This window comes from Lipotes vexillifer, unplaced genomic scaffold (assembly GCF_000442215.2).
Source record: "Lipotes vexillifer unplaced genomic scaffold, Lipotes_vexillifer_v1.1 scaffold419, whole genome shotgun sequence".
Taxonomy (NCBI): domain Eukaryota; kingdom Metazoa; phylum Chordata; class Mammalia; order Artiodactyla; family Lipotidae; genus Lipotes; species Lipotes vexillifer.
The window spans coordinates 1,831,187-1,847,587 of NW_006786333.1; the positions used below are offsets into that span (position 1 = coordinate 1,831,187).

The 16,401-nt window shown below is 40.2% G+C and overlaps 1 protein-coding gene and 1 pseudogene across 1 annotated transcript in view; one reads left to right on the forward strand and one right to left on the reverse strand.

Moving 5' to 3' along the window:
• The window catches only part of ST6GALNAC5 (ST6 N-acetylgalactosaminide alpha-2,6-sialyltransferase 5), a 176,626-nt gene that overhangs the window by 91,816 nt on the left and 68,409 nt on the right, over window positions 1–16,401 (reverse strand). The window lies entirely within an intron of this gene.
• LOC103086825 (transcription initiation factor TFIID subunit 9-like) lies at window positions 463–1,221 on the forward strand (annotated as a pseudogene).

Consider the following 16,401-nt stretch of genomic DNA (forward strand, 5'->3'; position numbering starts at 1 on the left):
TTTCCCCAAGTGTTCCTTTCTTGTTTTAATATGTACTAAAAAAAACACCCTTATAAGATAAAAGATAAACTTTGAAGGTGAATTAAATACTTTGGTAAACTTTCAATAGTTTTGTAACTTTTTAATAAACATGATCTTTTAACTTTAACAATCCCTCATTTAAAGTTACTAATTTTCCTTAAGAAAACAGGGGATAATCTTCAGGACATTGGTCTTGGCAGTGATTTCATGGACCTGACATCAAAAGCATTGGCAACAAAAGCAAAAATAGACAAGTGGGATTACATCAAACTAAAAAGCTTCTGCACAGCAAAGAAAACAATCCTATCTCTTGTCTCATTTCTTTTTCCTACTCAGCCTTTCATCCCCACTCCTTCCTTCTGTATTACATAGCCTTATGGTTAAACATTTTAATGTGCAGATTAATTCTGGGTCTTCAAGTCCTGTCCGCAGCTGACAGAAATGAAGGTAATGAAGGAAGAGAAGATTCTGAGTCATTTACCTCTCCTGCCCCAAGAGATTTTTTTTTTTTTTAAACTGTTGTGGCCTCTCCTGCTGCGGAGCACAGGCTCCGGACACACAGGCTCAGTGGCCATGGCTCACGGGCCCAGCCGCTCCGCGGCATGTGGGATCTTCCCGGACCGGGGCACGAACCTGTGTCCCCTGCATCGGCAGGCGGACTCGCAACCACTGCGCCACCAGGGAAGCCCCCAAGAGATTTTTTTATTAGATATCACAAAGCAAAGAAATCAAACCCCTTTGCCATTGATCAAGCCATGTTCAGGCTCTAGATTGCCAACTGGTAGATACTCCTTGACTGTTCCAAATTATAGATTTAAGTCTTTACAAAACAGGGATCTACTTCTGTGGGAAGAAGAACAGTTCTGCGGTAAAGTGTTGGTTCAGTTATTAGCAGACCACGTACTCCCACACTTGGCACACCAACCCCACACACCATGTCTGTATCAACTAAAGTAGGGACTCCAGTGTCCCTCAGAGGGCAAAGGTTCACAGTACAGATGTCCACTCACAGTCCCCAGTGTGAAAGCATCAATTCCTGCAACATCCACAGTTCAGAATGTTCTAATTAATCCATCATTAATTAGGTCCAAAGACATTCTTATCACCACTAACATGGTGTCATCACAAAATACTGCCAGTGAATCATCAAAAGTATTGAAAATAAAATGTGAAGATGATGATGACCATGATAATTTGTAATCTAGCCTTGATGCATGTAACATGCATACTTGGTTTTAAATCCATTGTACTGAGGTTAAACATGCATGCTGGATATTTCCAAGCTGTGTTTTAGAAAAACAGTATTTAATGAGTAAATATGGTTATCATAATTTTCAATTAAAAAAAAAAGAAGATACCAATTGAGTTTCTTACTACAACATCTGAAATAAAAACTAATTTTCCTCTTGAAAAAAAAAAAAAATAAAGTTACTAATTTAGTTTAAAGAGCTGTTGAAATAAATGTCTAGGTCCAGGATGGAGCTGCTTCTGCCTGGGGTGCCATGTCAGCAAACTGAAACATGTAACTTTCAAGTCCCTATAAATGTTCCACTTGACCAGAAATGAAGTATATACAGTCAACCAATCCCCACATGCCAAGCCAACTCGGGGCTCTATACATATTCCCTTTTCCTTATTCATTTAAAATTTCCCTTCTCTATTCCTCATTCTTTATCCTATAAAAGCTTCCTGCCTTCCAGTCCATCTTGAAGTTCTCTGGACCTTCAAAATGGGAATGGAGACTGCTTGCTTCATGAAGTGTTAAATAAAGTTTGTATCATCTAAATTATCTTCTTTAATTATTTTAAGAGAGCTTAATCTCTACTTATTTCCTGTTACATGATAGAGAAGAAATTTCTTTTTTTTAATAAATTTATTTGTTTTATTTATTTATTTTTGGCTGCTGTGCACAGGCTTTCTCTAGTTGTGACAAGTGGGGGTTACTCTTTGTTGCGGTGCATGGGTTTCTCATTGTGATGGATTCTTTTGTTGCAGAGCATAGGCTCTAGGTGCACGGGCTTCAGTAGCTGTGGCTTGCAGGCTCTAGAGTGCAGGCTCAGCAGTTGTGGCCCACGGGCTTAGCTGCTCGGCGGCATGTGGGATCTTCCAGGACCAGGGCTCGAACCCATGTCCCCTGCACTGGCAGGCGGATTCTTAACCACTGCGCCACCAGGGAAGCTCCCAGAAAAAATGTTTTTAAAGCCACAGGATACAGCTTTTAGACAAGGATTATTTATATTATCATCAACCTAGATGTATAAAATATTATTCATCCTAAACTTCAGTTAATGTCTAAAGAAAAAAAAAAAAAAAGCAAATTCAGGAATTCTCGACCTGGTTGCATTTTTATTCTCAAAGTTAGTCTGTTGCTAATAAATAAATTATTGTTGTGAATTTGAATTGTTGCCCATGCAGACTGGAATCATGGATAACTGAGTAAATAAAAATGTGTTTGAGTTTGGATCAGTACGTTTTATGAGCCTAGAATTTCACAAGAGGAACTGAACTCAGCTAATACTTCTGAAACCGGGGCCCCTGCTAAAACCGAGTTCCCCTGACAAGTATGATTAACCTCTCTATCTAAAACTTAATTCCCTTTCTTGTCCCACCCCTGTTCCCCTCAGGAGTAAGAAGTATTAAAGAAAAGGGGGGATTGAATTTCAGCAGGCCCCTGTGAGGCCCTCCCCCATGTACAAGGGTCTGTGTTCCCCACCCCTTCCTGGCTGTAGAAAAGATTTTAGTCTCCTATGCCTTCCCTGAGCTCCAAAGAGAAGACTCAAAGGGTTACTAATCAGAGAAGTGATGGAATGCAGAAACAAAGGAAAAGCAATTAAACAAGATAGCTTGAACAACAGTTTAGTGATAAGACAGAATCCTCCTGAAGGAATATACATAACAATCTGTTGCATATCTTTGAGTTGTTATGCAGAAATTAAGACCCCTGACCAGGTGGAGGATGGTGACAACGTGCTGACCCCAGTCTGGTTGGAACCAGAAAGTTGATTGAGATTCCTGAAATTCCACCTTGTCACCTAACCACCACCCCAATCAAAAGAAAGTCATGCACCCTGCAACCCTCACCCCAATGTTGCCTTTAAAAACCTTCCCTGAAAACCATAGAGGAATTTGGGTCTTTTGAGCATGAGCTGCCCATTATCCTTGCTTGGCACCCTGCAAATAGACAGTGTCCTTTCCTTCACGGCAGTTTTGTGTCAGTTGATTGGCTTTGCTGGGCCGTGTGTGGGCGAACCCAAGTTTGGTTCAGTAACACTTCCATATACTAATTCGCATCTACTTAATTTTGTAATTTGGTAGGATGCCAACCTATCCATTCAGGGATAGGCACATCTATTTGAAAATAGTTAAGTTACAGGTACAAAAAAATGTATGTCTGCTTATCCTTATGTACACAGAATGCACCATTAAATTTAGACGCAAAAACATGAACCCCAAATCACTTAAATTCCTAGGTAAAGTCATCTAAAGTATTAAAACTAAACAACTTAAACTTTTTTATCATCCACAAACCATTCTGGCCCACTCTTGCAAAAAAAGCTCGCAAGGCAATTTGGGTTGGAGGCATTTTTCTTCTTTAACTCTTCCAAATGCAGCTTTGTATTAGCATGCTCAGTAAAGCAAGTAATACTTCCACTTGATTGCTTGAGACCACTCTTGACCCTCATTTCATTCTAGTTGGAGGTAATTACTTGCTGCTAATGCAAAGTGCTAAAGACAGCCTTAAATTCTGTTGAATTATTATGTAGATTGGGAATCAGACCTCCCAATTCTTCTCTTAAAACAGCACCATAACTCTAATCTCTACTTTGTCAATTTCAAAAGTCTACCTATTTTTGAGCGAAAACTTCTTACTTAAAATAAGATATTGGTCCTGGACCTGGTGGAGGAAATGGATGAGTTTCTTTGGGAATGAGGTCAGGAAAGAATAAGTCAGCAATAAGGGAGGTGAAGTATATACTTTCAGGATCTAATATATACTTTATATATTAGAAAGTATATACTTTATACTTTATATATACTATACTTTATATATATTTATATATACTTTATATATACTATATATATATAAAGTATATACTTTATATATTATATATATACTATATATATAAAGTATATACATATATATATACTATATATATATACTATATATATATAAAGTATATACTTTATTCTGTATATATATTCAGTATATTCTTTATAAAGTACATATTCTATATAAAGTATATACTTTATATATTCTGTATATATATTCAGTATATTCTTTATAAAGTACATATTCTATATAAAGTATATACTTTATATATTCTGTATATATATTCAGTATATTCTTTATATATATACTTTATATATATATATATACTTTATATATATATACTTTATACTTTATATATACTATATACATATATAAAGTATATACTTTCAGAATTGTGGAATGTAGCTCTTCTCTTTTTTTCATACCTGGTGTACTGAAAATATAATACAAGACTGTTTAGGCAATCTAAATAGCAACTCTAAATTCAGCCACAGTCACTGGATACGTTTTTGTTTTATCTGAGTCTAGATGAAAGCTCTGAATATCAACTCATTTAAATTCAAACCAGTCATGTCTGTATACTAAGAAGTCATCTCTGGATTAATAGTATTTACAGTAAAATGAAACAGGGTTTCTCTTAGCCTCATTCCGGGAATGAATAAAAAACAACAGTAAAAGGCTATTTTTTCTGTGAATACCTAAATGACTTCCCAGCCGTTACTCCACTCAGAGGAAAAATGATTCTCATAGCACAGCGAGGGGGAGAGAATGCTTGGCTTCTATTAAGAGTAATGGAGGTAGGGGTGCAAAGTTCAGTTGTCAGAAAAGAAATAGTTGCCACAGGCCCGGAGAACAGGAGGAAAATTTACTAATTAGTTCTTCCTAAACCAAGAAGCTTATTGTTTAACTCTCCTTCCTTCACGAGAAAGTAAAGCACAGGATCATATATATTCCTGAAAAGGGTAAATGAAATATCTTCCAAAAATTAAAAAAGATGGCAAATGCAATAATAGAAGCTTAAGTATATGGGGTTGTACATTCATTCTTTTTTCACAATGTAGAAAATTTAAGTCTACAAAATTTAGAACTATTTGACACCCGAAAAATTGGAAATAGCGAGGGATGATTTATCACTCCCGTTCCTCCCGGGAGGGCAGGGCCAAGCACATTTTCTACTGCATTCCTACTACTTTCCATTTTCTAAAATTATGCTTCTGGTCTTATCAAAACACTATTTTGACACAGCCTTTTTAATCTTCCTTTTTTTCTCCCGCAAAATCACCTCAGGCATCACAAACCCATTTTATTGGAAACCGCAATCTTGTACTTAAAGAACGTTAACCCCGGGCCCTCTCTGGACACCCTTTATCAGGTTTAGGTGAGTCCTGGAATCTTAGAACTCCCGACGGGGCTCGGGACAGTAAGGAGGGTTTTACAGACCCTCGCTGTGACTGGCATGGCACTGGCACTTCTACTGAGTCAGGAGAGAATCCAGTCGATCCCGGTTTCCCAGGAGAACCACTCTGAGTCGGGCCCAAGCTGCCCAGCATCCCCAAGGCAGCAGTGCCACCGCCTGTCGTGAGCTTCCTGGCCTCTTTTTTTACCAGAGATGGTCAGATGTTCGCCCAAATTGGTTTTCCTCAATTTGCTAAGATCCAAATGTAAGGAAAAGACAAATTCTCCTCAGGTGAATTCTGGGGAGAAAAAGCTATAACTACAGATCCAAAAAAAATGCTGGGGAAGACAAACTGGGAGAGAGAAGCAGAGAGCGGTTTCCAGGGAAAATCAGTGTCATTAGGCTGATGCTAAAATCTCCTGTGAACCTTAAAGCTTGTCCTTATTCAAGGAAGCTGCTTTACAAGGCAATGTGCTAGCTTATTTCCACAAATGAATTCGTTTGGAAGGGTAGTTTTTCAGATTATAATTCACTCATTCATTCATTTGCTTGCCAGTGAGTATATACTCAATAACTGCGTATGCCAGACTCTGTGTAAAGCCCTGAGGATACGCAGTGAGCAAATGGACAAACATCCCTACCTCCATGTGGCTCACATTCTCAAGGGTGGGTAGGGGGTGCAGAATAAATAATTAGGTGGATAAGAAAGGAAGATAGAGAGGGGGCAATCTAACTTATTCTTGGTACCTTAAATACTTTTTATACTCAGCCTCCTTGAGCCTATGATTAAACAAAAATTCTTTGCTAAACAAAGCTTTCCCTTTTTCATAATGACTTTCACATTTCTTAGCTCCAGATCATCTTGACCTATAAACTGTTAGCTGTGGAAGTGACCTAATAGCCATCTATTTCTCTCTTTTAAAAAATGAAAGCAATTCCACAGGAATTGTTGCCAGCATTCTCAAGACAGAACCAGGACACGTTTACTACTAGATTTCTGGCACCGTATATCAGGGAAAGCACTTCTGCATCCTACCAGGATGAAAACTATCACCTTGGGCAGCCTAAGGGTAAGAGAAGCAGCAGTGGGGACACACAGGCCTCCTCTCTTTTGATGGGTCTACACTCAAACCCTTGTACTCCTCAGCACACGACGACTAAAGAAATTATCTGCTGGGCAGCCACAACCTTCCTGCTGCACCCTACGTGTGCAAACTCACACCCTACTTTCATTAAAGAACACAATATGTATTGTTGTACTCCAGAGAAATCCCATACCATTTGAAAAGTGTACAACCCGAACCTTGGCCGCTAACATGTCTTCATATTTTAGAACTGGTCTCCGTGAACTAGATGTACTGTCTTGTCACAATACTGAATTAAAAGCATGAATTACGTACTGAGACATCGGCGGGGAGGGGGGAAGTTTCTGGTTAAGCTCTCATGTTACTTGTATCTGATTGTTCATGGGTGGAATTAGATAGCCTTCTCCCCAGCCTGCTAGAAAGAGCTGTGGTGTTGGGGGCACTTGGATTTAGAAGTACTCCAGGACTGCCTGCTGTAGGCCCTGTCATTATGTTGATGGTAATATGAACTCCTCAGCATGAGAAATTATATGCCACAAAGATAAACTCAGGTCTATTTTAGAAGGAGCTGCCAACCAACTTTTCTGAATGCTGCCTGTTACATGTTCAGTGCAAACCACTGAGCACAACACTGTATGTTTAAGAAGGAGCAGAGGCAGTTCCTAAGGCAGTTCCTAAGAGGCTTGTGTGATACAAGAAATTACCCAATGTCTGACTCATCACCCAAGCTTACCAAGTTGACAATCCTGACATTTGGTCACTGTAGCCACAGCTTCTGTATCTTGCCTCTAACTGCTACTTAACTAAAGCTGTGCCCTGTAATGACAATTTTTAGTTAATACTCACAATAAAAATGCTAATTTTTTGAGGCTCCAATTAAAAGTTTTCAGTGAATCTCTACAAGCATAACTAAGCCATCCAGTGAAACCAGCTACGATTGTCAGGCCTACGATTTTTGTGTGTGTGTGTGGTTCGCGGGCCTCTCACTGTGTGGCCTCTCCCGTTGTGGAGCACAGGCTCCGGACGCTCAGGCTCAGCGGCCATGGCTCACGGGCCCAGCCGCTCTGTGGCATGTGGGATCTTCCCGGACCCGCGTCCCCTGCATCGGCAGGCGGACTCCCAACCACTGCGCCACCAGGGAAGCCCAGGCCTATGATTTTTGTGTTTGGATTTTATTTTTATTACGACCCCAAAAAGGCAGGTGGCAGAAAAGTGAGGAGCCAGCGAAGACAAAATAGGTGCACTCCAAAGCTTGTAACTAAGCTTGGCATGAAAGGGAAAGGTGTTTGCAGCTGCCATGTGGTGTGGACCTAACTTATCATCATTTTCATCAAATGTGAGGTGAGGTATTTCGAAGAGAGGCAGTGTAGGTACAGCAGACCTTTTCCAGCTGGGGCAAAAGACCAGATTTGGGTTTCCAGTTTACCACTCACTATGTGACTTGGGCAAGTTATTTTACTTCTAAGGATCTCAGGTTTCATCACCGTGTGGGAGCCAGATGACATCATTTCTAAGGTCCCTTCCATTTAATACATGTTTGAAACAGCCTGTCATAAAACAAGCACACTAACACATGTCTGCATGAGCTAACATTTATTATTATTTGATATGTACAAGTACCACACTTGTGCTCCATTATGTCAGTCTTATTTATTTATGAAGACTTCAGGGCCTAATAAGCGTAATAATACTGAGAACAACTAGTATTTATTGAACACTTATTTCATGCCAGGTTGCATACTAATGGGTCTGACTTTACCTGAACTCAGAAGTCCTTCCTCTCTAACATCTCGTCACCACAGCCACATCTTCTGTATCTTGTCTCCAACTGCTCCTTAAACTAGAGCTGTGCCCCGTAATAACAATTTTAATTTAATACTCATAATTAAAATGTTAATTCTGTTAAAGGCCTCAAATACAAGTTTTAGTGAAACTATACGTGCGTGCATAACTAAGCTACAACAACTCAGTGAAGCTGGCTATGGGTGCCAGTCTTATGATTCCTGAGTTTTACGTGCATTTGCATGTGCATAACTAAATAATCATCACAGTGACTCTGTGAGGGAGGTACTCTGATTACTCCCATTTTCAGATAAGGAAATTGAGGCCTGTAGAGGTTCATTAACTTATGCAAAGCCATTCAGCAAGTAGGTGGCAGTCATGATTCAAATTCCGGAGACTTACATTTACTGGAATATAAATTCCATGAAAGTAGCAACTAGGTCTGTCTTGTTTGCCTCTGCCTCTCCAGTGCCTGGCACACGGCAGGTGATCAGTAAATACTCGTGGAATGAATGAAGGTCTAACGCATATCCCTTACTCTCAACGACTCTCCCGGATACATCACATAATCAACCCTCTCAGTGATCTTGTAAGAGGCTGCAAGGGAGACCCCACTTGTGAGCACAGGTAGATTAACATAATTCTAACTCCACTCTTGGAAAACCAAGTGAAACCAGTGCATATTTTGTAGACCCTGGGCCCCCTCCTCCTGCACAAAGGATGATGGAGCTGTGGGATATTTGTGTCAGGGGATAAGCCTGCTTCCCTTGGCCTTTGCTCTGGAAATGACATTCCCATTGACAGTGGGTCCTGATTTTGCAAGGAAAAGCCAGCTGGTTGATCAGTTGTGTGAGTGACCATCTCTTGTGGGAGCTATGATTATTTTCCATCCTGCCTCTACCTTTTGACCACTAATAAGACTGTTTTGCTTTCCTATCACCAGAACTGGCTCCCTGTTAATGCATTTCCAGCCCTAACAGAAGAGAAATGAGGAGGGAGATGGCGTGAGTGTCCCCATGGCACTCAACCTGCTAACACTAATGTTGAGCAGGGCCATCCATCCCGTTAGAGTTGGCAGAGCATCCCTGAGACAGAGTGGATGCCACAGCTGAAGCCGCAAGTGCCCAGAGTGCAGCCACGTCCATCCAAAACACAAGTATGAGAAGGCAGCCTCCTGGAGGAGAGGTTTGCTGCAAATAGAAAATATTCAGCTCTGTGGAATCCAAGCGGACTGATTGTTTAGTAAATATTTCATTGAGAACATCAGCTGTGGAATTTGGATGCTTAAGTGATGCAGATAATTAAATGTAAATAATTAAAAATTAATAACATTTGAAATGTTAAGTATAATGAGACAGGCGATATATCAGTAATAAAGGGGTTTCATTCATCCTGAAGATCCGCTCACAGCCTTCAGGGCTGTGTCACAGCAGAGATGGCCTGCGTCAGTTCCTGGCTGTTCCAGGGATGCAACCCTTCATTCCAATTTGGCAAAAGCACTGCCAACAGATGTTTTCTGGTCCTCGTCACTATAGTACGGGGATCTTTACAAAGGCTCTACCCAGAGCAGTTACTGGGGTGTGTGTGAAGAGGGGCAGAGGAGATTCTGTAAATGTATTGCCAGAAATCATACCTCCAGTCCGAGGGTGCTAGAACTGAAACAAAGACGAATCCACATTTGTTTAGTGAATTATGTAATGGAAATAAGCTCCCTGGAGAGTTGTTCCATTTAGTCTTTTCTCGCGCTCTCGCTCTCTCATCTTCAATCATTTCCCTTTTCCTCTTCAGTAGCTACTTGTCTTCAGTCTAAAAATAGTATGCTCGAGTGTTCCTCGTTGTACAAAGAGAATTCTCTCATCGTCGTACAAAGAGAATTCTCTCATCGTCGTACAAAGAGAATTCTCTCAATGTGCCTCCCTGTAAAAGCTGCTCCTCTCTCCTTTCTTTCCCCATCAAATTTCTTGAAAGAGTGGAGCACGTTGCCTCCTCCCTCTCTGCAGCCCCGTTTCCCTGTGTGGCAGCCTGCCCCTGCCCTCACCATACCATGCACAAACTGCTCCTGGCAGAGCTACCAGTGCTGTACTGCTCCACAAATCCAATGCTCTCTTAGGACCTCTCCACTGCATCTCACACTCGTGACTCTGCTTTTCTGAAATCCTCCCCTCCTCTGGTTTCAGCTCTAACATTTTCTTCCGATGCTCCATCTACCTCTCCGGTGACCACTTTTTAGTTCCTGGCCTGCCCTCAAAGGTGAGCATTTCCCCTAAATTCTTTCCTTCTTTACACAAGGGCCTGCAAGTGAAAATCCAACAGAGAGAAAGCAGGAAACATAAACGTGTGGAATGGTTGGGATAGGAGGGGGTATAAAGACAATAGGGAGTGGTGCAGGCTGTGGCTAACGGATACTGAATACCCTCGTGCTAAAGCCATTCAAATTGGAATACAGTCATCTTGATCTTTTCAGGGCCCTTGCTGAGAGCAAGGAATTGCAAGCATAAATATTATTGGTTGGGTAGGACAGAGGAGGAAAAGGAATGGTTCTTTTATGTGTCCCCCTGGTGAAGATGAGACTGATATCAGTACCTGGGACAGGTTTGTGTTCGTTTTCTACTGGTTTTTCTCATCATCTGACACCAAGGAGTAACAGCTGCTGAGCACAAAGTACACAAAGTACATTCATTCGCTGTTCTTCCTTTAAGCCTGCATATACTCTGGCTTGGAAATACTTATTGGGTGTTTGCCTTAATTAGTACATTTGCTCTTTCTTCTTCAACTCAGCAGCCTCAACCCTTCCTCACACCACCTTCTATCAAGCTGTTAGTCATTCTCTTTTTTAAAAACATTTATTGAGAATTTAAAATGGTTTTAAACTGTGAATGAAAGAAAATATTTGCAAATTATATAGCTGATAAGAGGTTAATATCCAAAGTATATAAGGAACTCATACAACTCAATAGCAAAAAAACCAAACAATTCAATTTAAAAATGGGCAGAGGAACCGAATAGGCATTTTTCCAAAGAAGACCCACAAATGTCAACAGGCACATGAAAAAGTGCTCAACATCACTAATCATCAGGGAAATACAAATGCTATCACCTCACACCTATCAGAATGACTATCGTCAAAAAGATAAGAAATAACAAGTGTTGGTGAGAATGCAGAAAAAGGAAACGTTTGCACACTGTTGGTGGGAATGTGAGCTGGTGCAGCCACTATGGAAAACAGTATGAAAGTTCCATTAAATAAAGCTACCATATGATCCAGCAATCTTACTCCTGGGTACATAGCCAAAGGAAGTAAAAACAGGATATCAAAGAGAAATCTACATCCCCATGTTTACCCCAGCTTTATTCACAATAGCCAATTGTGCCCATCAGCAAATGAATGGGTAAAGAAGATGTGGTATATATAAACAATGGAATATTACCCAGCCACGAGAAAGAGGGAAATCCTGCCATTTGCAACAACGTGGATGGAACTTGAGGAGACTGTGCTATGTGAAACAAGGTGGACAGATAAAAATAAATACTGCATAATATCACTTATATGAGAAATCTTAAAAAAAAAAGCCAAACCCTTAGAAACAGAGAGTAGAAAAGTGGTTGCCATGGGCTGAGAGGGGGTGGATTAGGGGGAGAAATAGGAAAAAGTTGGTAAAAGGGTACAGACTTTCAGCTATAAGATCAATAAGATTTGAGGCTTTAATGTAAAACATAGTGACTATTGTTAATAACACCGTATTGTAAAATTGAAATTTTTAAGAGAGTCAAACTTAAATGTTCTCACCAAAAAAAAATTATTAGGAATTTAACATGGTTTTTAACTGTGCTGATAATTTAATAAGATTATTGTTATTTTTATTAATGTTCTGGTTACAAACATGGGTTTTGAGTGATTTGCCTCATCCTTATCTCCCCCGTAAAGTCCTATTATTTTAGTGTGTGATTTTACAAAACTTTGGTCTTTCAGAAAAATCTTTTATTGTCAAATCATCAAAAACAAGAATCAAAAATAAATGACAAGCAAAACCAAAAACACCTGCAGGGCTAGTTTAGAACCTCTGCTCTACAACCCCTCCTGAAGTAATCTTATACTTTTTTATTTTTATTTTTTTGGCTTCTATTAACCACTGCAATGTTGCAGATCCCCAGACCTGTATTCTCCAGCCCAGGCCACTCTCTAGAGAGGGAGATGATATTTGATTATCTACAAAACATCTCAATGTGGCATCTCCAAGGAATGTGCCCAGAATGAGCCTCCTAAACACCCCTCCCCCACCAACGACAAACAGGCACACACACAGGCCCAGCTTCCTTCCTGTTCTAAGTTGGAGTGTGACTTCAGACGCAGTTGTTTTTTTTTTTTTAATTATTTTTATTTATTTATTTATTTTGCGGTACGCGGGCCTCTCACTGTTGTGGTCTCTCCCGTTGCGGAGCACAGGCTCCGGACACGCAGGCTCAGCGGCCATGGCTCACGGGCCCAGCCGCTCCGCGGCATGTGGGATCCTCCCGGACCAGGGCACGAACCCGTGTCCCCTGCATCGGCAGGCGGACTCTCAACCACTGTGCCACCAGGGAAGCCCCAGACGCAGTTTTGAGTCTCTACTCTCTCCCATCTTCCACCTTCAGTGGGTCACGAAGTCCTACCAATTCTCACTTTGTTTTTGTTTGTTTTTTTTCTTTTTTTAATAATTGAAGTCTAGTTGATTTACAATGTTGTGTTAGTTTCAGGTATACAGCAAAGTGAGTCAGTTATACATATATAAGTATCTTTTTTCAGATTGTTTAGCACAGGGAACTATACTCAGTATTTTGTAATAACCTATAAGAGAAAAATATCAATTCTCACTTTGAAATAGCTTTTACATTCGACCATCTGCACCTAATTCTGCTGTCACTTCCCTCGTTGGAGACCTCATCTTTTGCCTGAAGAAATCCACTGTTTCTCTGACTCCATCACTTTTTTGCACCAGTGTAGCTTACACACTGAGGTTTCAGACAGACTGAGAGATAGACAGGAAGGGGAATTGATGGAAGGTGAAATAAGCTCAACTTTCCATTCTGGACAGGATCAGGCTTAGCTCTTCATGGGCCTTTTTGAAGGGAATGAGTTATGAATTTTTATTGTTCAGCTAAATCGGAGAAGAAAAAAGTCAGACAATATCCTAAGAATCAACTAGATTTGATGGCTGTCAACAGTGAATGAGGCTGATTTTCTGAGCATCTGGCGCTTAGATGGTGGTTGGGAGATATTTGCTGAATGAAGGTTGGAACACAGGGCACTGGTGCCTTAGGAACCTGCAAACTCCCTGCCCGTTGCCCCTGCACCATTTTGATTTTGGATTCTGTCTTAAAATCCTTCTATCAACAAAGAGAAAGGAGGACCTATCTGGTATCAAGTCAGAGGATGTTTATTCTCCTTCCTTGGAGAAAAAGTACTGGACTGAATTTGGAGGAGTTCCTGTATCTTGGAGGTGCCAGGGAACTGATGATGGAGTATGGGAATGGCTTTGTCAACAAGGGGATACTTTCTTTTCTAGTTTTATCCCTTTTCTTCTAGTCATACTTCTGCTTCTACCCAAAGGAAGCTCTCTGAGCCCGAAAGTGTTCAAGTATTAGTTAACTATGCTTCATAAATAAGTCAGAAATTATTTGTCTACTTCTATGATTTTAAAATTTCCATTTGAAATGGTTAGCTGGAGCAAATTTCTCTATTTCAGATTCACTCACTAACTTCCAATTACCTGACTGTTTATGAATAAGCTTCTCACCTGGCATTTAAATCTCTCCATAATAGCGCCCTACTTACCTGTCCACTTTCAGCCCTCAAACTCATTTACATAAGGACTGGCTGGAAACCACCGAGTTCTATGCTGCTTTTGGAACATATCCTATGTGTGCCCTTTTCCTGTTTCAGCTTAGTTTTTCCCCTCTGTCTGGAATGTCTTCATTTTGGCTCCTCCCACCATACTTTGAGGCCCAAATTAATTATTTCCTCCTCACAAAGACTTTCCTGGTCCTTCCCCCCATCCCCTTTAAAACTGGCTATGAGGCCTCTTTCTTCTAAATCCTAAATTACATAGTAATTCAAACAATAATTATATCAGTAAGGTATATTACATGGCCCTTCCAATACCCTTATTGCATCATTTTAGACTACAGTTCTGTTTTTAAAAAACTTTATTACCTGTGTAATTTCTTGACACTGACCATGATGTCATAATCAGTTCTGCATGTCACTGGCCACCAAAATGGCATCTTCAATTCTCAGACATGATTCCCTGTCTCCTTTGCCAGCTCCTCTTGTATAGAACCATTACATTGAATCTTGACAGGGTTCCGTTCTGAATTCTTCTAATATCCTGTGTTTATGTTACCTGTTTCTATGGATTTAAATAATATTTGCCTACTAACAGCTTCCAAATGTGCATCTTCAGTTTCATTTGGACTTCAAACTCACATAGCTAAGAGCCAGTTCATATATCTGAGACTCAACATGTACAACTGCATTCTTAAACTTCTCTAAATCTAGGAAGGGGAAGAAAAAAGAAGAGTCATTTTTAAAAAGGAAAGTAACCCTTATTAAAAAAAGAAGAAGACCTTCCAATGGTCCCAGAATCGCCCACTCCTAAGAGGGCCTTGGAATCATTCGGTCCATGTCCTCACCTGTAGGTGAAAACCCACATCTTCGGATACAAAGTCCAATGTTCTTTCTACTACATCTCCATGTAACCTCTACTATGGGCCTTAGAAAGATCTTTAGTATCTAAGATTCATTATCAGTAGCTCAACGATTAATGCAATTTCAAAAGGTGAGACATTATAAAACTGAAAATAAATCTCACAGATTTACTCCATTTGGGCAACCTCACAAATACTATTTAATTACCTTATAATAATACTCTCTAAAGTAAGGGTTGGTCCCACAATGGGAACTGCTCCAAAGAAATGCTTCCTTCTCCTTCAGACTCCGATAGCATGTGCACATAATGTCTCAAAGAAAGAACATCCTTCAGTGAAACTTGCCGGTGAACTTTTGTCCAAGGGAAAAGGCTCATTCACAAGAAGAAATGGGCCACTGTTTTTGGTGTGTATGTTTTCCCTACTCTATTTTAGAGTATGAACAACCAAATAAACTGCAAGTTTGGTTCTTACTTCAATCTGAAAGATAGATCCGTTGCTTCAAATAGAAGACAATCAGATATTTACTTTAAAAATCTGGTACCAACAAAATAAAGAAAGTGAGAGACTGGGACAGTATTTATAGTACATGCAGCAAAGGCATAAAAGCTTAATTACAGGGCTTCCCTGATGGCTCAGTGCTTGAGAGTCCGCCTGCCGATGCAGGGGACGCGGGTTCGTGCCACGGTCCGGGAAGATCACACATGCCACGGAGCGGCGGGGCCCGTGAGCCATGGCCGCTGAGCCTGCGCGTCCGGAGCCTGTGCTCTGCAACCGGAGAGGCCACAACAGTGAGAGGCCCACGTACCACAAAATAAATAAATAAATAAATAAATAAAATTTTTAAAAAAGCTTAATTACATAATGAGCTTCAAGTGAATGTAAAAATAGTAAAATTGTATTGTAAAAATAGTAAGACCCCTGGAAGACGGTCAGAGAACAAGATACAAAAGGAAATTGTATACGAACAAACAAATATGTGCAAAATTTTCAACCCAACTAGAGGTGTTTTTATTGAATTTTTTTTTTTGAAAAATTAAGAATGTTTTAATAGAAATGACTTCTGCATAATAAGTATGTTTTTACCTCTGCAGAAGATAACCTTCCTATTACACTAGAGGAAAGTTCAGAGTGCTTGGGGAGTCTGGACCTGGTTCTTCACCATATTAACAAATGACTGCTCAGTCTCAACTTTGTTGAGAAATTGGTATAATGCCTCCAAGGGTTATCATCAATTGTACCTGAAATGTTCTATACAAGGTCTGGCACCAAATCCATACCTTGTAAGTGTAAGCTCATGAGAGTAGGACTTAATTTTATTCATGTCTGTACTCCCAGGGACAAGAAAGTGCCTGGGGCTTCCCTGGTGGCGCAGTGGTTGA